Source organism: Schistocerca cancellata, chromosome 5 (genome assembly GCF_023864275.1).
Source record: "Schistocerca cancellata isolate TAMUIC-IGC-003103 chromosome 5, iqSchCanc2.1, whole genome shotgun sequence".
Lineage (NCBI taxonomy): Eukaryota > Metazoa > Arthropoda > Insecta > Orthoptera > Acrididae > Schistocerca > Schistocerca cancellata.
Window position 1 is genome coordinate 179898731 of NC_064630.1, and position 22408 is coordinate 179921138.

Here is a 22408-nt window from a genome sequence, read left to right on the forward strand (position 1 = left end):
ACAGAGCATGCACAATGTCGGCACTAGTACAGTGTATATCCACCTTTCGCAGCAATGCAGGCTGCTATTCTCCCATGGAGACGATCGTAGAGATGCTGGATGTAGTCCTGTGGAACGGCTTGTTGCCATGCAATTTCCACCTGGCGCCTCAGTTGGACCAGCGTTCGTGCTGGACGTGCAGACCGCGTGAGACGACGCTTCATCCAGTCCCAAACATACTCAATGGGGGACAGATCCGGAGATCTTGCTGGCCACGGTAGTTGACTTACACTTTCTAGAGCACGTTGGGTGGCACGGGATACATGCGGACGTGCATTGTCCTGTTGGAACAGCAAGTTCCCTTGCCGGTCTAGGAATGGTAGAACGATGGGTTCGATGACGGTTTGGATGTACCGTGCACTATTCAGTGTCCCCTCGACGATCACCAGTGGTGTACGGCCAGTGTAGGAGATCGCTCCCCACACCATGATGCCGGGTGTTGGCCCTGTGTGCCTCGGTCGTATGCAGTCCTGATTGTGGCGCTCACCTGCACGGCGCCAAACACGCATACGACCATCATTGGCACCAAGGCAGAAGCGACTCTCATCGCTGAAGACGACACGTCTCCATTCGTCCCTCCATTCACGCCTGTCGCGACACCACTGGAGGCGGGCTGCACGATGTTGGGGCGTGAGCGGAAGACGGCCTAACGGTGTGCGGGACCGTAGCCCAGCTTCATGGAGACGGTTGCGAATGGTCCTCGCCGATACCCCAGGAGCAACAGTGTCCCTAATTTGCTGGGAAGTGGCGGTGCGGTCCCCTACGGCACTGCGTAGGATCCTACGGTCTTGGCGTGCATCCGTGCGTCGCTGCGGTCCGGTCCCAGGTCGACGGGCACGTGCACCTTCCGCCGACCACTGGCGACAACATCGATGTACTGTGGAGACCTCACGCCCCACGTGTTGTGCAATTCGGCGGTACGTCCACCCGGCCTCCCGCATGCCCACTATACGCCCTCGCTCAAAGTCCGTCAACTGCACATACGGTTCACGTCCACGCTGTCGCGGCATGCTACCAGTGTTAAAGACTGCGATGGAGCTCCGTATGCCACGGCAAACTGGCTGACACTGACGGCGGCGGTGCACAAATGCTGCGCAGCTAGCGCCATTCGACGGCCAACACCGCTGTTCCTGGTGTGTCCGCTGTGCCGTGCGTGTGATCATTGCTTGTACAGCCCTCTCGCAGTGTCCGGAGCAAGTATGGTGGGTCTGACACACCGGTGTCAATGTGTTCTTTTTTCCATTTGCAGGAGTGTAGATGGTTTACAACACGGCATCTAAGAGCCAGAATTGCTTACACGTCAGGACACAAAGCCGGCAGAAGGCGTTACGCAATGAGATCTGCAAGTGATTCTACTGCACAAATGACACAGAATGAACCAAGTTACACACGTTTACGTAGATTTGATGCAAACCTAGGACAGAATTCTAGTCTTCAAAGCCCAGAAGGTACATCACAGAAAGAAGCGGGAGGTTTTGATGATAAACCCTTTCTTACAGTGCGGAAATACCAGCACTACAAGGAAGATGCAGATATTCTCCATTCCCGCACATTTATTGAACAATTTCAAGTAGGAATTCCGACAGATTGGCCATTGAACCTTAAGTTAGATTTCATTTGTGTACATATGGAGGGAAGTGTTGCTGAAACTATGCCGAAGATAGCAGAAACTTGCGATTCGTATGATTCGTTTAGAGCTGCCTTTATAGCAAGATATTGGTCTCCTGAGGCTCAGATGAGAATAAAGTGTGGCTCATTACAAAATGTCTGAGTTGAAAAGTCACCTGAGAAAACAGCAGTGAAATTCTTTGAGAACATGGCTAAAAGGAACCAATACTTAGATAACCCATATAGCAACGGAAAATTGATGCAAATATGCAAAACGAAACTGCTAAAGAAGTGTTAACCAGCCTTGATAGGACGTGGGGGCGATAGTGTACGAACTTTCAAAGGTGTTTTGAGAGAAGTAAATTCATGTATGAAAACGGCGCTCAAAGACGTCGCGATTCATGATAGAATAATTTGGAATGAACACGTAATAGTAAGGAGAATAATAATAATGGTAGCGTTGGTAGGCCAGTAATGGGATTGAATTCTGGACGAAATGGGAATAATTACGGAAATGGGAGTAGTGGAAGCACTAGAACACAGAGTAATGGATATTGTTTAATAGTGATTGGAACAGGCGCATTATAGACGTAAATAGGAATGTATACTGAAGAACTCGGAATAACCGACAGACTGACTTTAATCAGCGATCTCCAGGTCCATGGAGAGAAAGCAGATGGGGAGGTAGTGCGAGAATGTAGCCACAGGAAAGTACTTCGGGTACTTACCGGAGAAACGAACTGCAGATGGAGATTGAGTTACGATCACCAAATGCTGGGAAGCGTGAGGATTGACTGAAGTTAGGTATTGCAAGAGTTCAAGCAGATAACATACATACTGCAGAACCGAATAACAAAGCATCCCCAACAATAAAAAGGTTAAGGTGTGACGTACAAGATTCAGAATTGGGACCAGGAACGACATAAAGATCATCAAAGGTATCCGCACAGATACTACAAATAGAGAGGAAACCACAACTGAAGTGTTGGGACTAGATAGGCTGGATTGACACTGACGGTGAGGATGAACTACCAGCAATACCTAATAATGAACCATTTGACTACGACGAAGCATTAATGTATATGGTGCAGATGTTTGATTCTGCACAGACGAAAAATACTTTTCAGCATGATAATGCATATCCTACTGTAACCTGTAACGCTGCGAGTGATCAAGACGATAGTATTAACTGACAAAATACGGCTAATACGGGTCATAGAAAAAAGAAGGAAGTACAGAAAAGTACACCTGATCAGAAGTTCGACACGCTAGAGGATCTACTGAAATCCTACCACAAAACTTTGGAAGAAAAGCAGAAAGAGTCTGAGGCATTGTGGATAGCGAGAATCGAACAAAATCGGGAAGAAGAAGTGGATAGTGGAGAGGAAATTGACAGGGCAAATATCCCGCCTGGGTCTGAAAACGAACCAGATTATAAACTATGCGAAGAGTCTCATAAATCAGATTCAAATGTATACAATTTTGGCACACGTAAGGACATAGTACGGCAGTGTTACCGAGACTATGTAATCATCACAGCAGACACAGAACACAGCGTCGTTATAGATGACGACATAGCTGAAAATTGGAATCTGCAACTCTCAGTGGCAGATAAGAAATATGATTCCGAGTTGAGTCACAGTGCGAGTACAGACACACTTAACATAGAACCTGACGACACCCCAGAATCTAACTGTGAAGTACTGTCACACTAAAAGAATACTTGGCAGGCTCTAAAATCCAAATTAAACATTACACAGATGTGTGACGAGGAGACAAGCTCAAAGGAAGTAGCAAAGTGTGAATATGAGGATTTAAAATGTAGATTGGTTACGGTAGAACCTGAGCTAGAAGCAGCGAGACTAACGTTTGACAATTTAAAAAAAAAAGCAAGTACTTCTCCGCAAACTCCTGAAGAAGACCATCAAATGTTAATGGAAAATGATGCAACTATGGATATTCATAAACATCCAGTTGTGACGGAACGAACACATATACATCAGTTAAATTATGAAGTAAGTGAGGACATATTACTGGAGGAAGTCGAAGACAGGAATACTTCAGACCTAAGTCCAACACTTTGTGTAACAGTCAAGGGTATTTCCGTTAACGCAGCAGTAGATAGTGGCAGTGAGTTAAAGGCGATATCAGAGCCATTATTTAATCGTTGCAATAGTGACAATTACTTAGTAGTGTTAAAAGCTTGAAAGGTGAAAGTACACGGACCATTTTTGGGGCATTCGTCGAATGTCACAAGGCAGACAAGACTTGCATTTTACTGCCAGGGTCATGTATCAAATGAGCAGAACAAAGACCTAGAGGTGTTAAGAGTCAAACATAAGTGGAAAGACAAGAGCTCAGTTGACATTCGTCAGCATTATTTGCTGAAGAACGACGTGCTATACTACAGAGGCACTGGATAGGAATTCTTGCAGTGGTCAAACGACAATTAGCCATGAAAACTAAGATATAAAAGGATCACGGATGATACAACAAGAGAATGTAGATTGGTTTAAGGTAGCAGCAGATCTCAAGAGGCAGACAGGACGAGCTAAAAACATGTCAATATTCAACAATACTAACACTGGTCAACACTCATTTTCTTGCCAAGGATATTTGAGTGGCTTTAGGATGGGTTAGTGGTGCTGAGGACGAATATAGCAACCATTTATGCAGTTTGGCTCTAGTTTTTGAGATAATGCATGATTTATTCAAAAAATTAGAAAAAATTGCTAATACTGAACTCGAGCGCTACAAACTACAATGAAAAAAGAAAATAATCTTTATAAATAGCTTCTACGAAAACCTGATAGGCATTTGTCCACGTATAAAACATAATTGAAAAGTTTCTCTATAAGTATATCATTTTCCGTCCATGACGAACCGCTTCCTGCACGCTTTCCTTTTATAGGTCTCTTCAGAACAGTCACGTTGCAGATTCCAGCAATAATCTGCCATCATATGCCTGTCCCATCTTCCTTTATATCTTTCCTTTATTACTTTCATATCTTGATGGAACCGCTCTCCTTGTTCCTCACTGAAATCACCTAGATTACGAGGAAATCGATCCAAGTGACTGTGAAGGAAGTGCAATTTTATGCTCATGTTAGCTCCTAAGTTTTAAATAATTATTTAAATCTTGTCCCTAACCAGAGGTTCATTAATGATGTTTGCTTCACCAACAGCCATATGTTCCCCTGGAGGCCATGTTTTCTGCTTCCAATGTTCGTGCTTTGCCTACTATCCCACATGCAGATAAAACATGGGTGCTTTGTGTATCCACTTTGTTGTCCAAGCAAGAAGTTCACCATTTTCAAATCAACACAAATCAACCACTGGTGCTGCATATACTGAATTTTCTGCAGAACCATCTTGATGTTAGCATATGCTTCACAAAGTTTTGTTGAGTGGGCAATTGAAATAGATGCGTAACGATAGCCATTGTGTAGGAGAACACATTTTAAACTTATAGTGGAACTGTCTATGAAGAGACGCCAGTCCTCTGGTCTATATTCCGGCAGCCCCAATTCAAGTAAAAGTCCAGGTATATTGCTGCAATACACTATAACCTCTTCTTGGTTGAAGTATGGAAGAAGGTTTTCTTCTCTCGTCCGGTATGCTGTTATTTTAACACTTGGATGAAGACAGTTCTTTTCCTTAAGCCTGGATGCTAAGAGTTCTGATGCTTGCTTTGAAAGATTGAGTTCTCGTATCAAGTCACTGAGCTCCTTCTGGTCGAACTGCTGGGGTTGTGTCTCACGTCATTCGTATTCCGAACCACTACTTGTACATTCCTCGCCGTGCACCTCGTCATCTGATGATGTTAGCGTGGGTAATGTTGTGAAGGTTGGTACAGGAACATCGTTGCTGTGCACCACCGGTCTTCTTGCTGACTCCAAATCGGGATATTCCCACTTTCGTTTTTTGAACCTATTAAAACCTTTCACATTAAGAATGCAAAAATAGCAATAATCTGTATGGTTCTTCTGCTCTCGCCATACCATAGGCACTCCGAAGTTTAAAGCTTTTCCTTTTTCGTTTTGTCCACTGCCGTAAGCACGCCACACAGCATTTACAAACTTTATGGGGTGCCCACGCCTTGTCTTGATCTCCAAGTGTAATTCCGAAATAAGCCAGATACGCTTCCTTCACAAAAGGAGTGATATTCTTCCTGTTCTTTTGAAGAACGTATTCACCACAAATGTAGCAGAACTCATCTGGATGGTTCACGCAAAGATGGCGTGAAGAACTCATGTTTTCCTAAAACAAAATTGCACAAATACTACATATTATGCAGAACTTTCTTGTATTTGCATGTCAATCACATCGAACAAACATCATTAATTGTTTTGTGTGAAATGAATACTCACCTCTTATTTGCTACGTCACGATGAAAAGGTTCTATCTCCTTGAAGCTGCACTGCACATGTGTGTGACATTCGACCATCGCCATTTTTCTTGTTTACACTGAACGCTACCTATTGGCTGTTGCGGGGATTACCTCGGCCAACAAATGAATGTCGAGTACCGCCGAATTCAAATCTGCACAACCCTCAATATCTTCAACACACGCACCGCACAACAGGACTGAACACATGCTGACAGTGTGATGTTTGCATGATGTAATCCTCAACCACACAGATGCACTCCCTGAGCACAATTGTTTAATAAAGATAGTACAATATCACTAATTAAAAAACAGGTAGCAAATACATTACACCATATATGGACCCTGCAGTCGATATTATCCACATGAAACTCTCATTTCCACAAATAACCTATAACTCAAAAACCAGAGCCAATTTGGAAAAAGTACAAATATACTCGGAATGAGTATCATAACAATATCCCATTTTCGTTCAAACTTCCCTGGCAACGAAAAAAAAATTTATTTTGTAGAGCTGTGTAATCATTTAAATTATGAAAGTAGGTCAGGGAAAATAAAAGAAAACTAAATGCATGATGTACTAATAAACTCAACTACACATCATCAGTCCATGCTCATTCAATAAGTAAAGGAACCATTATCAAATGAAGTAACTTAATGTGTAAATGATATAATTCTTCTGTATTGTAATGGGAAAAACTATTTACACAATTCGTTTTGTATTAATCATGTAAATATACAAATGTAAAGCTTATTGTAAAGCAACTTATAAATAGTTGCATTAAGCAAAAGTCATTGTAAACAAATGAAACAAAGAAGACACACAAACAACATCAATACAATTGTCTTGGAAAGTATCCAAACTGACAACAGAAGCAGAAAGTCAGTGGGAAGCTACGGTGAGTGTGTGAGTTTATATGATTACACAATGTGTTATTGGTGACAAACTGGAGACCGATGTAAGGAACTCACTGTCTCATGCTTCACATTAGTGCGGAGACCGAGCCACGTGTATTTTGAACAATACTGTCCAACACCTCACCCCAATAGCGAGAGGACAGGAAAACCCAGCAGCAGCGAGGGACAAAGGACGCAAACCTGCGAGGAAGGTGAAGCGCCACCATTAACGGTGATGCACAATAGCAAACTGTCGGTAACAGCTCCTTAGTAGAACTGCCTGGAAAAATAAACTCAGAATATTTCTCTCAATACCAGATGGAGAAGCTTATAACTGAAAACGGATATATCACTTCCAAAATTATATCTCCAAACTTGATAAATATTTCATAACAATATAACTGGTAGTCCCTCCGAATAACTTTCACTGAAAAAACATATCCTATCCCTATGCATGAGAAGTTGCAAGTTCGAAGAAAGAAGACATGAAGAAACAGCAAGTAGTTAAGAGAAGAAAGAGTATGAAGATGAGGGCAGAAGACAAGAAGATTACTTTCTAAACTCTGTATCTTAAATCCGCACGAGATTTGGCAGAATCAAAAGAAAGCAATACTCAACAAAACCTTGTTATTTCATTCTAACTATCAAACCGACCAAAGGTGGTCAAACCATCAAACAGAGTACACATAATGGGGACATCAAAATGCAGCAACAATTGAGGAGCTACATTTATCAACATCGATGGCAATGACACCAATCAAGACCTATGCCACCTATGTTGTCAAATCATGGCATTGCCATGGACAAGCAGTTTGTTGTCAGAACAATCCAACATTGAATTGACCATGTAACAGCATTCGTACTCAAGCACTCAGAACCGTAAATGTCGATAATCTTCATCAACATCGAGCAGAGTCTACAACTGTCTAGCAGCATCAACCACCAATGATTTGCAGCAGCATCAGGAAGCAAACCCAGACCAAAGGTTAAAGGGTAAAGTGCTTGAAGAAAGAAAGTGAAGCATGTGGAGAATTACTGTAATATTTTAAAGATTGCACAAGATAATCACTTCAGCAAGGAGTTGAGATGCCTGTAAATTTTCAGTCGTACCTGTACCACTGAGAATTTGTAATTTGTGTGTTTTATTTTTATTCTAAAATTCGATTTGTAAATTGTTAAAGTATATTCATAAATGTATGATGTTTTATATTTAGTATTTCATGCATAATGTGTAAATGTCCTTTCAGTCTACATATATGTTAATAAGAATTTGTGTCTAGTAGATATTTTGGAAACATGTGGTTTTAATGATAAACAATGTCAACGAATATAAAGTTTGTGATAATGTGTATAAAAATATGCAAAAATGTTTACTGTTTTACATGTATATAATGTCACTTAAGTAAGTACATGTCTATTTATGAGTATAAATTGTAATATTAATGTAGCATTGAATTGTTGAGAGTAGATATAAGAGAAACAAACGCTTCCTTAACTACATTCATCTTTCACAATCATCAATATGATAAATGTTTCAGAATTGGGAAATGCCTGAAGTTATTGTACAGAGAGAATCTAAAGGGCAGATCAACCAATTCAGTAGAATTTAACCACAACTGCCAGAGAGAAAAATGTTGTAAGATTAGTTAAATAACTGCTATAAAGGACTGTAAAGCCACTAATAATCATCTAAACGGAAAGTGCCATATTAGGCAATACATTCCAAATCAAAATACAATGTTAAAACGACATCATCTAGCTTAAGACAGAAAAGTAGCTGGACAATGCTTAAATTAATTGAATTTATAAATTTGCACTGCAATGAACAATGCCTCAACCATTGATCATAGCAGCACCGAATTAATTCTGAAGGCATGGAATGTGTAAGGCGTCTGGATTTTGCGGAACTTGCATGAGCTTGATCCATAACGACAGTACGATATAGTATGAGATCCTCAGAAAATAGTGACTATATGGTATCAACAAAAGGCAATTGCAGTTAATCTCATGTACCAGAAACTAACGAAATAAGATCTACAAACATATGGACAGGAGCGTGAATACACAAGTTAAAGTGAAACACATTTTGCAGACAAACCGAGCAGGTGGTTAGTGACATTGGAAAACCCCATTTAACAAGAGAATGAGGAGCTTCAGCGCAGAAAGGGATAACGCCAGAACAATACATTATTTCTTTTAACGTAAATACGGCCGGGACGAGGGTAAGTGGCTACACGGCATTAACAGCTGCAACCCAGCAAGAAAAATAAAATTCACCTTTAGCGAGATGGTGTTGGCTGAAGCCATAATGGGCGACGCAGACGCGACACAGTGGGGAGATCCCCATTGCAGAAAAGCATTTTGAGAACTAAAATGGTTATCTCTCTCTCATCTCATGGCAGATATCACAAGTGCGTGGAAATTAGCGAGGCATTCAGAGCTTTGCTTTCTGGGAAGTTAGGACGATACACTTCATGTATCATGGCAACAGATAGCAGAGAGGAAGTTAATTATTCCTGTGGGAATTTCTGTGGGCAAAGAAATTGTGCATGTCACTCCAACCGATAGCGAGTGTGCAATAGCCATTATTTTGACTAGGGAAATATTAACGTCCTACAGAACACAGGAAAATTGAGACTGAGTGAATTCAGTCAAGGCCAGAATAGGGAATTAGCGTTTCAGATCCAGCACGAGAGACAACGCTGTTGCAGATGCTGCTTGGTAAAGTGCCACAGTATATGTTCAGTCTAGAATTGCTCACTCCAACTTGCGTATGCTTTGACCACTGAATATCAAAAGTTAGGATGCTAACCTACCCTCACATTGTGTACATGATAGTTTTTTCATTGGTCCAAAACGTAAATTTATTCTCCACCAACTCAGTGCATTGACCAGCAATGACAATGTGGATGTAAATCAGCTGATGAAGATTTTTGATCATTCTTTCCTGTGACAAGAACTTTGTCATGTGTGTACAGATAATGATTTTAATAATCGTCAATTCAATATGTCCAACAGTTAAATATTTTATTTATTGAGTGTCAAAACTAATTGAACATAATTTTTGTGTATCACTTGACCCCTGAAAGCACAGTAAATTAATTATATGTAGAATAAAATATGGAATAGCTGTGTTGTCTTTCTAGAATGAACCCCAAACTTCCAACTTTATTAATTCATGCATTCTAGCTACGAGACAGCAGAATTTCTAATGATTTTTGTTACGACCCACCCCTACTATTAGCTGTCTTACTGGGCTAGGTTATCTATAATGTCTGTTTGGCACCCTGGGCTTGAGAAGACAGTTCAGATGTTTTGTCCATTTGCGCGATGACAATCTAAAGAGGTGAGAGCAAAAATTAGGGCCAAAACAGAGACACTGAGACATCACAACATGTAATGTAATCTGATCCAGTAAGTTCCATTGCACAAGTCAGATTCAGCACCACTTGTAAATTCTTGTTCATAAACGCAGTGAGAAAGCTTACATGTTCATTGTTGCAGGTTTATTTGTTGCTGTAGTTTTTCATATTCAAATTCGCAGTCAGATACCTCATCCAAATGTTACTTTTAAGTTTTTCATGTAACAATCTGTTGAGGGCTTAGATGACAGTGAAACTGACACTCATAGAACGTGCACAATGTGTTATTCAGGTTAGATTGCGTTTACTGATAGCTTAGTTTGTTTATCGAGTCCATTGTCACTGATGAACATAGGCATATTTGCTGTAGCTATACGTTAAATATTGGTTTTAGATACGTTACTATCCAACAGGGAGTGTGTCAGACCATAACTACTGTGCAGTAACACAATCGTTCCTCGTTCCTCATAGCTTCTGCTTCTTGTTCCATCAGCAGCTCTGTCTTGCCTTCCTCCAACGTGTGACTGTAACCTCAAAAATAAAGTTTAGCAATAGATACAGTAACATTAAAATGCAAAAAAAAAGACAAACATATTTCTGATCGTATCACTCTCTCTTTAACAATACTGCAAATAAACATTCTCAGTTCCTTTGCAATAACTTTACAAAAGAACATTCGCAATACTTTTACAAATTTATTGCACCTTATTACTGTATACAATATTTTAACAGTATTAATTCTCATTTCAATGGCAGTTCAACTTGGTCATGTTAATTCGGTTATTTACTTTTTGAAGTTATGAAAAGTCCACCTCTCACCACTCAGAGGATGTCCAGCTGCTGTGTTGGCGAGCAAATCCCAGCCTTCGTCACTGACGAACAGCAGTCAGCATGCGTGCATGAACCATGCGCGGGCTGAAGATGCCCATATGCAGAAACGTTCACTGAGCAGTAGTCGAAAAGACACTGTTCAGGCCCTTGGTTTTTGTGGGTGGTCAGTTGCTCAACAGTTGCACGTCTATTGCCTATGGACCCCTGTCATCTATGGCCTGAGGTCCATCACAGATCACAGTTACCTCAACGCCAGTTCTGGATACTACCATTTTGGGAGGCACGATATATCCGTACTTTAACCACAGTGGCAAACGAACAGTTTATACTAATAGCTATTTCAGGAAGACTTTCAGCCTTGGCCAAAAAAACAATGATAGTGTCAATTTGAACGTTAGAAAAATCGCAGCGTTTCCACATTACAACAAGGACTGCGATGTTTTCTGCGTCCCCCTCGAAACTGTTAATGCTGCCACCTGCCGTCTTTCAGAGGTTATTGCTTGATGACGTAGAATGTAGGCAGTGGTCACCGTAATGTGACTGGACCGTGTATAATATTCAGAATGGTGGATGCTATTTTGTGTAATACTGACATGGTGGGGCCGTGGCTCTGTACAATTAATGTAGGTTAATTCTTACAAGGAAGAAAAGAGCAACCAGCCACTATTAACACTGCTATTTATTTAGGTAAATAGCGCCGTTACCGGTTTCGAACTGACAAGTTCATCATCAGACGGCTGTTCACATGGTTTTGAAGATACACTTTACATTATAGTCCCGTTTCGATTTTTATTATTCCACTGTGGCGAAGTATTTTTGTTGTGTTGATGCCGTCGAAAATTCCGTGCAATTTTGTGTCGTAAATGTGTAATGTCTGTGATAACTTCACATGTGGTAAATTCTTTTTGGTGTGTGTGTGTGTGTGTGTGTGTGTGTGATGCTTTGCACAATTTAGTGATATACAAGTTACGTAAGTGCCGGATATATTTAGGAATATGCGAAAAATACAATCCTGCAACTTCGCAACAAAATCGCGCGGAATTTTCGACGGCAACAACACACCAAAAATACTTCGCCACAGTGGAATAATAAAAATTGACTTTAAAAAGGTACGTAAACATAGTAAGGCATGTCTTATTAGAACACCAGCAACACATGGCACGTAAAGTGGGAGCATATAAACAGAATTCCGTACATACCGGAAACCGTTTAGGAAGTCTCAGTAACGATAAGAGTGACTAAACTGACTGTGATACGCTTCAAATTAATTGACTCAAGGCAGATTCCGTACCACACATCAAAATGAACCAAGAAGCCCATAACGACACGTGGAATACGGATCCACTCGCAAGAAACATAGCAGCTTCAAAATATGAATCAATGAAATGTTAACCGCCTTGCAGAGGTGCGTTGTCTCACACAATCCTATTACATGAAACCATCTCACAAAACGCAACTCAGTGGTAGGCCGCATTCAGCACTAAACTACATCTTGTCTTCATCAAAGAACACAAAGCAGTGATTATACAGAAAAAAGTCTAACGCTGCTGTCTCCGCACACTCCAACAGTGTGCCATCTGGGGCAAAACTCAGCTGCCACCGGCCTCATGCCTTCTTGTGCTCTATGGTTCAAGGTCGAGGCCATGCAGTGCCACCACTTGTTGCTGCGCACCTCTACTTGTGTGGGGAGACTCAGCTGCTGCTGTGATCCATCTCACCACCACCGAGTCTACAGTGTCATTGTGGGTGCATCAGTGGGCCCGGACCTGCATAGCTGGGCAGCCCCTAGTCTACACTGTGGAACGACGTCCACTGTAGTGACCAGCGCCCTTGTCAAGTCGTGGCTGTCATCACTCTCACTCTCATCACTTCATGGACAGTGCGACGCTGCTGATGACGGCACCTCTTAGATGGCTGCCTACAGGTTATGTGCTGGAGTTCTTAGCTTCTCTGTGCATCGTCTCGACAGTTTGTTAAGCAATAAATGGGTCTTTCAACAAGTATTCTTTCCCTGACGATTTGTTAGGCATATGCACTTGGCATAGCATCCATTCACTTCTCCACTACCACTCCAGCCAGGGTAGTGTATTGCTGGCCTGAAACCTACCACCTTCGTTTCATCACTCACCATAGAGGTCTCCTAATACACTGGACTCTATAGAAATACTACAACTCAATACTGATGTTGCGATAAAATTGAGAACTTTACAAGATGAGTGTCAGTACATATATATCTACGAATGCCACACTATCCCTGGTTAAAATATACTGATAGGATTTCCTCAAAAACTTTTTATGGGAATTACCATTCCCTTCCGACAGCGCTTCCTTTGTCATTAAAATTTCAGCGTCTGATTACGATGTCAGGCAATCGTGCAAAAATCTTGGCTTAATTTCTGTGTAAATTATTGTTTAAGAAATTCTGTGTGCATTTAGCATAATTTCTAAAGGCGATCTTAAGATTTCAAGTATACATGGGCAAATTGTATGTTCTTTATATAGAGTCTTACAGCGCCACTACGCTTCTAGGTAAATTGTGTTTCCTTTCAAATTATGGATCTGTTGTGATTGAACCACCGATAAAAATCCTTCCGTGAAGTAACGACTCGTCTTCTCTTCCTCGCCGATGAAGTGGACAAAGCGTCTCAAGCATTCGTTTTTGCAAACAACAAGTAGCAGCTGGATGTTGCAGAATACCAGCCCTTAAGTTAACCGGGTGATAAGCATATCCAGGTAAACGCATCTGAGATGGGGTTAACTTGCACACAACCTGGTGACCAGCAGGACAGGGATGGGCGTGTTACTTACTCGCCCTACCTAATGGAAAGAACCATGCTAGGGTGCAGCTGCATGTAAGAGTATTTGACATTGCTCTGCAGTGAGTATTGTACAATTCTTCGGTGATGCCTAAATTTTTCTTTCAATGTAATCTCCCCGTGAAAATAAAAGAAAATATTTAAATTTGAATAGACATCGTGCTAAGTGTAACCTTCCCACAAAAATATGAAAATGAAACGAATGGAATTAAATTGCAAATAATGCCAAATGTTAGCTTCCCACAGTAATAAAACTCAATGATAATAAAAATGTGCAAAAATATTAAGTCCCCACAAAATTAACGTTAAGATCAACCTGATAAATTTATATAATGGCAGCTGCGCTGACCTTAGGCCCTGTGCAGTAATTAATCTGGTAAATTGATTCTGGAAGAAAAAACATAGGAAATATTGTTTCAATTGTAATGATTCTTTTCTTAAAAACGATTGCTTTGAAAACGAAATTATTATTGGGGCATTTCTTGAACAAATTAATTACAATTAACATTGATTACATTATCAGATGTGCGCAATTCTGCTTCATTACCTTATTTAAAAATATACCTCGTCCCGAACCTTGACCAGAGACCCATGTCGACGCCCGCCGACTCCTCACACACAACTACCGACCGAGTACAACTCGCGACCACTATTCGCTCTGCCGGCTCCACACACACTCATTGTACAGACTCCTACTGTCGTCTCGCGCGCGGTACTGCTCTCTCTAACTGACCTCTCGCGCGGTCAAGCGCAGACTAGCAACGATAAATAAATCTCTGGTCAGAGATTCTGTCATGCCTCGCCATCGCTGGTTGAAACGTACGCGTTTCATAACCCTCCACGGGGGGGGGGGGGGGGGGTGTAAAAATTTGGCAGCGATGGTGAGTCATTTGGACTTGCCATGAGCAACAATTTTTTTTTGGCTAATTAACTTTACAAACAGAGAACATACAGATATAGAACATGAAGTAAATATGGTGCACATGCACCGAGTACACAACATATCAGACAATGGCAAAAATATATACAATGAGTACAGAGCAAATCACAAAAAAGTATATACAAATCATATCGACAAATGACAAAGTGCACACTCACTGAGGTAGTGAACATATCAGGAAATCACAAATGTATAGGCAACGAGTACAAATCATACTGAAAAATGATTAAAGTGCACAGGCACTGAAGTTCAGTAGGAAACGTGTTAACACATGACATAAGTGCACATGCACTGAAAAATTCTTCAAAGTTTTCACAACAAATAGACATAATGAGTACAAATCTCATTGACAAATGACATAAGTCCACATGTACTGTAGTTCAGAACATATCAGCAAATCAAAATGCACATACAATGAGTAGAAATTATGTCAGAAAAATCAGCAAATCACAAATGTATATACAAATCATATCGACAAATGACAAAAGTGCACACTCACTGAGGTAGTGAACATATCAGGAAATCACAAATGTATAGGCAACGAGTACAAATCATACTGAAAAATGATTAAAGTGCACAGGCACTGAAGTTCAGTAGGAAACGTGTTAACACATGACATAAGTGCACATGCACTGAAAAATTCTTCAAAGTTTTCACAACAAATAGACATAATGAGTACAAATCTCATTGACAAATGACAAAAGTCCACATGTACTGTAGTTCAGAACATATCAGCAAATCAAAATGCACATACAATGAGTAGAAATTATGTCAGAAAAATCAGCAAATCACAAATGTATATACAAATCATATCGACAAATGACAAAAGTGCACACTCACTGAGGTAGTGAACATATCAGGAAATCACAAATGTATAGGCAACGAGTACAAATCATATTGAAAAATGAGAAAAGGGCACAGGCACTGAAGTTCAGTAGAAAACCTATTAACACATGACATAAGTGCACATGCACTGAAAAATTCTTCAAAGTTTTCACAACAAATAGACATAATGAGTACAAATCTCATTGACAGTTGACATAAGTGCACATGTACTGTAGTTCAGAACATATCAGCAAATCAAAATGCACATACAATGAGTAGAAATTATGTTAGAAATATCAGCAAATCACAAATGTATATACAATAAGTAGAAATCATGTCAGAAAAATGACAAAAGTGCACACGCACTGAAATTCAGAATATATCAGCAAATCGAAAAAAAATGTATAGGCCTTGAATACAAATAATGTTAGCAAAAAAAAATGATCTTCACTATGTTACAAGAATTAGAATAGGAAAAGGAAGGATTGCATCATTGTTGTAGCACATTATGTTGCACGCAGCTGCACTGAAATTCCATATCTTTCCACAGAAGTACAACACCAAGTGAGACAATCTGAAGTTCTTTTCCCAGAAGTATTTATCAGCGTACCCCAGACACTGAAATGTCGTAGTAATATTCCATGTTAACATTTTGGCAGTACATCAGGTACACCAAACAGTGCGACCATAATAACGTCTCCATCGCTCACGGTGGTGGACAGCATGTCGTGTCAACACCACGCTCTTACAAGGCACACTAACGTAGAATTAGTGCAAAAACCAAATATAGTGCTCCATGATCAAGAGGATATACAGGACAAATGGATATTACAGTAATTCAGGGAAGTTAGGTCAGAAAGTGAAGGACATTAAGTCACATACTAGTCTTCATTGTGAATTACATTAGTAGTTTGCGGCATTCATAGCCCAGTTATTGAACATTTCTGTACCATGTATGTAGTATTACAGAAAAATGTTCATTAATTGATTTACAGACAACATTGTCATTGGTCATTTCAATACCGTAATCAGTAGCGTTCATTTCCCAGTTACAAAGCATAATCAGTAGCATTCATTTCCTTGTTACAAAGCATAATTAGTAGCATTCATTTCCTTGTTACAAAGCATAATTAGTAGCATTCATTTCCTAGTTACAAAGCATAATTAGTAGCATTCATTTTCTAGTTACAAAGCATTATTAATCATTGGTCATTTAAATACAGTAATCATCTCAATACAGTAATCAGTAGCATTCTTTACCCAGTTACAAAGCATAATTAGTAGCATTCATTTCCTAGTTACAAAGCATTATTAATCATTGGTCATTTAAATACATTAATCATCTCAATACAGTAATCAGTAGAATTCTTTTCCCAGTTACAAAGCATAATTAGTAGCATTCATTTCCTTGTTACAAAGCATAATTAGTAGCATTCATTTGGTAGTTACAAAGCATTATTAATCATTGGTCATTTAAATACCGTAATCAGTAGCATTCATTATTCAAGTGACATATTATTCATAGCTGATCAGCATTACTCAGAACTCTCTTAAACTGGTATCATTATTTGGGACTGGTAATACATTTTTTTTTGTTAGCAATGCATTGCTTTGGGTAATTATAGGGGAAAGCAAGAAAAAATTACTTCTGCGCTGTTGCTGTAAATGAAAATGTGTAACGTCATTCGTCATGAGTCTGCTGTTGCAAGATTATGAAACAAGTAGAGTATATGTAATCACATTCATAAATGATATAGATTTAATGAACAACTGCTTATAGCACATTAATCTCTTAAATAATTTCTCCTGCGAAAACGTATAAAAAATGGATTATTAAGCTGAAAGAAGAAATGCATTTTATGCTGAAAAGTAGTGAACTTCGAATTAACAGGTAGTGAAATGTGTATAAAAATGTGTTCCATAGCTGTCCATTCCAAAACCTTCAGTCATTATACTATGCAATATAACACCTACTGTCAAAGCGAACTGCAACAAATACTTAAATAACTACATAGCATAAATACATAACTTCAACAATATCCTCATCTGTAAAGAAAAAAACTTCATTATCCATCACTTCATTATCTATATTATCATAACTCAATTGTTATCGTCACCTGTAAAGAGAAACTTCATTATCCATAATAGCATATTCTTCATCATTACTCATCAGCATTCATTATCATCTGCAAAAAAATCACTTCATATTACATAACTATTCCTTATCTCTAGCATATTTCATCACTAAAACTAAAATGTGTAGTTCTGTCTGACAGCCTGCATCAATCGCCTTGTATTCTGAAAGAAAAGATTAGTTAAGTCTGCTATTCTACGATGTATAGTATTTTCTTGTTAAAGCTTGTTAATCCTCATCCATTTACTCTTCCTCACGAGGTTTGCTTCTTCTTTCAATCATTCCGAAGGTGAAATTCCCATTTCTGTTTAATTTATTTTTTTCACGCATCATTTCTTTCTGAAATTGATGAACAAAGATTAATGTCTTGCATTTAATTCATATACTCACTAAATAATGACTGGTTTATGGTAACATAATTAAACATACAGCATAGCATGACAGAAAACGGAATATGTGAAAAACATAAACAGTGTTCAGAGGCAAAAATGTACACAGAATATCATAATGCAGCAGCAAAAAATGTAAAAATAGTCACGATGTTGAGATATCTTAAAGCAAAAATGTCAAAGTCTACTGGTGTTTGCTATGTCTTAGCTATTTCATAACGCATACTACAAAACAGAAAAACAATCATACATACAGAGAAAATGAAAATGTGCACGGTCTGATGTGTAACGACAAGTAAAGCGACCTGCTAGCCTTACCTTGCCGGGCACTTGCCAAGAAAAAATACGACAGTCATCAGTAAGTGTTCATGTGAGTATAATTGCATACGTGATCAGAAATATTAGCAAATGGCATTACAGCATGTCAAATCATAAAGTATCTTCATTCAATAAAAGGTTTGACGTTGGATGTGTGGTGGTTCCCTTTCGATTTTCTGGTTCTCGAAGTTTCGACGTGTACAACATTGGGGTGAGGAATGCTGCGAATCCGATATGGAGCTGCGTATAGAAGTTCAAATTTACTGCACCTACCTTTTATTTTGTTGGATAAATAGTGTGTACGTACTAATAACTTCTGTCCAATGTGAAAGTCACGGCGTATACAAACTTGTTTTTGCTGTCTTCTCCGGCGCTCTGCGGCACGTTTGATGTTGTTCAGCGCAATGTTAATTATTTCATGGTGTCGTAGTCGACGAGATGTAGGAAAGTTTACTAATTCTGTAATTTTGTTAGGTGGTTCAACATTTTTCATTATAACAGACGGAGATAGCATAGTGGATTCAATTGGAATGGAATTAATTACATCTTGGAATGAGAATATGTGTGTGTCCCAATCAATATGTCTTTTGTGGCAGTATATTCTACACTGTTTATCAATTTCTTTCATTAATCGTTCACAGGTGTTCGAAGAAGCATGGTACTTGGATATATAGATCGGAGAAATGTTTCTAGCTCGTAACATACGTGTCCATATAGTAGAACGATATTGTGATCCATTGTCAGAAATTACGTTCAACACATGCCCTACATGAAATAAGAAATGCTTTACAAATGCTTTCGAAACGGTTTTAGCAGTAGCTTTGCGTAACGGAGTGAAGGTAACAAATTTTGGAGTGAGTTCAACAGCGACAAAGATGTAGCAAAAACCTCTATTAGTTCTGGGAATCGGACCAAAAATGTCTACAGTGGCCATGTGTCTCAATTTAACAGGTAAAATGGGATATAATGGAGGAATATGTGAAGTTGTGTCTGACTTAGCTTTCTGGCAAATTTTACATGACGCTAAAACTCGTCGAATACGTTTCTCCATGTTCGTAAAATAACAGTTCTGTCTCAGTATAAGAAAACATTTTCGGGCTCCGTAATGTGCATAACTTAAATGAGTATACCATATTAATTTGTTAACCAGTTCATCAGGAATGCATAATAACCAATTGTTGCTCTCAGGATGAGAGCGGCGAAACAGAATGTCATTGCGTACTGTGTAATGGTTTCTAATGGTAACATTATTCTTATCTTGCCAAAGGTGTTTCATTTCTTTCCACACGTTGTCTTTACTCTGCTCTTGTGCTATGTCTTGTAATGACGACGAAATGAAATTTTCAAATGCAACTTGTTGAATGTACATGACGCTGAAATTTGCTTTGCAGAAGTTGGTTGCGATTTCTTGCTGATTGTTGCTGAGAGAACGAGATAGTGCGTCTGCTATAACATTTTGTGATCCGGGAATGTGAACAATTGTAAAATTAAATTCCTGTAAATATAGCTTCCATCTGCTTAATCTGTCGTGAGTGAATTTAGCTGAAAGTAAAAATTGTATCGCTCTGTGGTCTGTGTAGACGGTGGTATGTCTTCCATAAAGAAAATGCCTAAATCTCGTAAAAGCCCATACAACACATAATGTTTCCAGTTCCGTAACAGAATAATTTCGTTCAGCAGGTGACAGAATGCGACTTGCAAATGCGATGTTTTTAATTACTGTTGAGCCATCTTCTTCAATTTCCTGAAAAGTATGTACGCCTAAAGCAGTGTTAGAACTGTCGGTGGCAATGGAAAAATTTCTGGTAAGATCTGGGTGCGATAAAAGTGGTGCATTCAACAAAGCATGTTTCAGGTTCATAAATTCAGAATGTTCTTGCTTATCCCAAGACCAAATAGTGTTTCTACCTGTCAATTGACATAATCTGGGGGTATCTAAAGCAGAGTGATGAATAAATTTACGAAAAAAGTTAATTAAACCCAAAAAATTGTGTAGTTGTTTTTTCGTCGTAGGAACAGTAATGTCACGTAAAGCTTGTAGTTTTTCCGGATCAGGCGCAATGCCTTCTGCTGAAATTACGTGCCTAAGAAATTTTATAGAAGTTTTGCCAAAATGTGATTTACTGAGGTTAACTGTGAGTCCTTGTGCATGAAAAGTTTGTAACAGTCGTTCAAGAATCATATTGTGTTCAGACCAGTTAGCTTCTGCAATAAGAATATCGTCTACGTACGTCGTGATTCTGTCTTTAAGTTCTGTCGGAAGTATTGTGTTCAAACCGCGAATAAAAGCTGCTGAGGAAATAGTTAAACCGAATGGTAATTTGCAAAATTGATAACAGTCGCCAAATTAGAGAAATGCCGTGTACTTTCTGCAATTCGGATGGAGCTGAATTTGCCAAAATCCCGATTTCAGATCTAATGTAGAATAAATAGCAGTACCGTGAAATTTCTGTAGAAGTTCCTCTAATGTCTGTGGTCGATCTGTTTCATTAATAATTATGTAATTGATGTGACGTGAATCGAGTACGAGGCGAAGTGAGCCATCTTTTTTCTTAACAATATGTAGCGGGTTTATGTACGGACTAACTGCTGGTTCAATAATTCCTTGGTCAAGCATATCCTGCAATTCTTTCTTAACATGTTCTCTATGGATATATGGAATGGGATAATGCTTTGCTTTAAATGTATCGTGCTGTTTGACTTGAAATTCGTACATAAAACCGAACATAGTACCAGGAACGTTGTCAAAAACTGGAGCTTGCTGTAAAAGAATTTTGTGTAGTTGCGTGCGTTCGTCGTCTGTATTTGCACTGCTCTGTTTAACTTTATCAGAAACCATCTGCATTACGTCGTAGTCAGCTTCGTCTGGAGTGTTATAGTTATGTACGTATGTATCTGTGAACAATGAGGAATTACAGCCTATGCCGCGTGATACGGAAATGACCTCTGTACGATTAATTGTTTGTTCTTCCGCAGATAAAGAGTGCTGAATTTCTAAAGCCAAATGTACGTTTTCATCCTTCAACATTATATAGGAATTCTGAAAATCAATAACTGCGTCGTGTTGTGCCAAAAAATTAGTACCTAAAATAATGTCTGTCGTCAATAACGGAATAATCCAAAAATTTAAGTGGAATGTGTGACCTGCAATACAAAATGATAAATGTGTCTGTAATTTTACATCTGCTCCTTTACTCGACACTGCTCCTTTCTCTTTCGTTTTGCCTAATGGTAATGTAGGATAGGTATTCTCTTTGTTACACTCGTTGAAAGTCTCCTCATTTATAACAGACATAGGTGATCCAGAATCGATTACTGCTGAAAATTTCGATGAACCAATTTTAATTTCGATGACAGGATGTGAAATAGTTTTTTGAACAACTGGTCTTTCCTGTAAAAGAGTGTCTCGGATGTCGTCGAAAGTAATAACATTTTCGTGAACAACATTCTGCGTTTCTAAAGTAGTGCTTGTGTTACTGGATGATGCGACCTGTACAGTATCTAGTCAGATTCTATCTGACGTGTTATTATTGTCAGGACGATTCTGTAGCATTTCGACTATTTGAACTGTTCTATTATTTCTTCCAGACGTATTACGCTCTGGATGATACCAACTGTCGGGTTCATTCATGAGAATATGTTCTTGTGGATAATTTTGCTGTTGGTAAGACCGACTGTTGTTAGATGTACGCTGAAAATTGTCCTCATTATTTTTACGTCTGTCGTAATAGTCATTCCTATACGGTGCATTGCGATAGGAATTGAAATACTGTGTTTTCTGTACGTAGTTGTTTCTTTGCTGCCGTGCGTTACTATTTGTTGTACCAGGGACTATACGTCCACGCGGCGAAACATTAAAGTT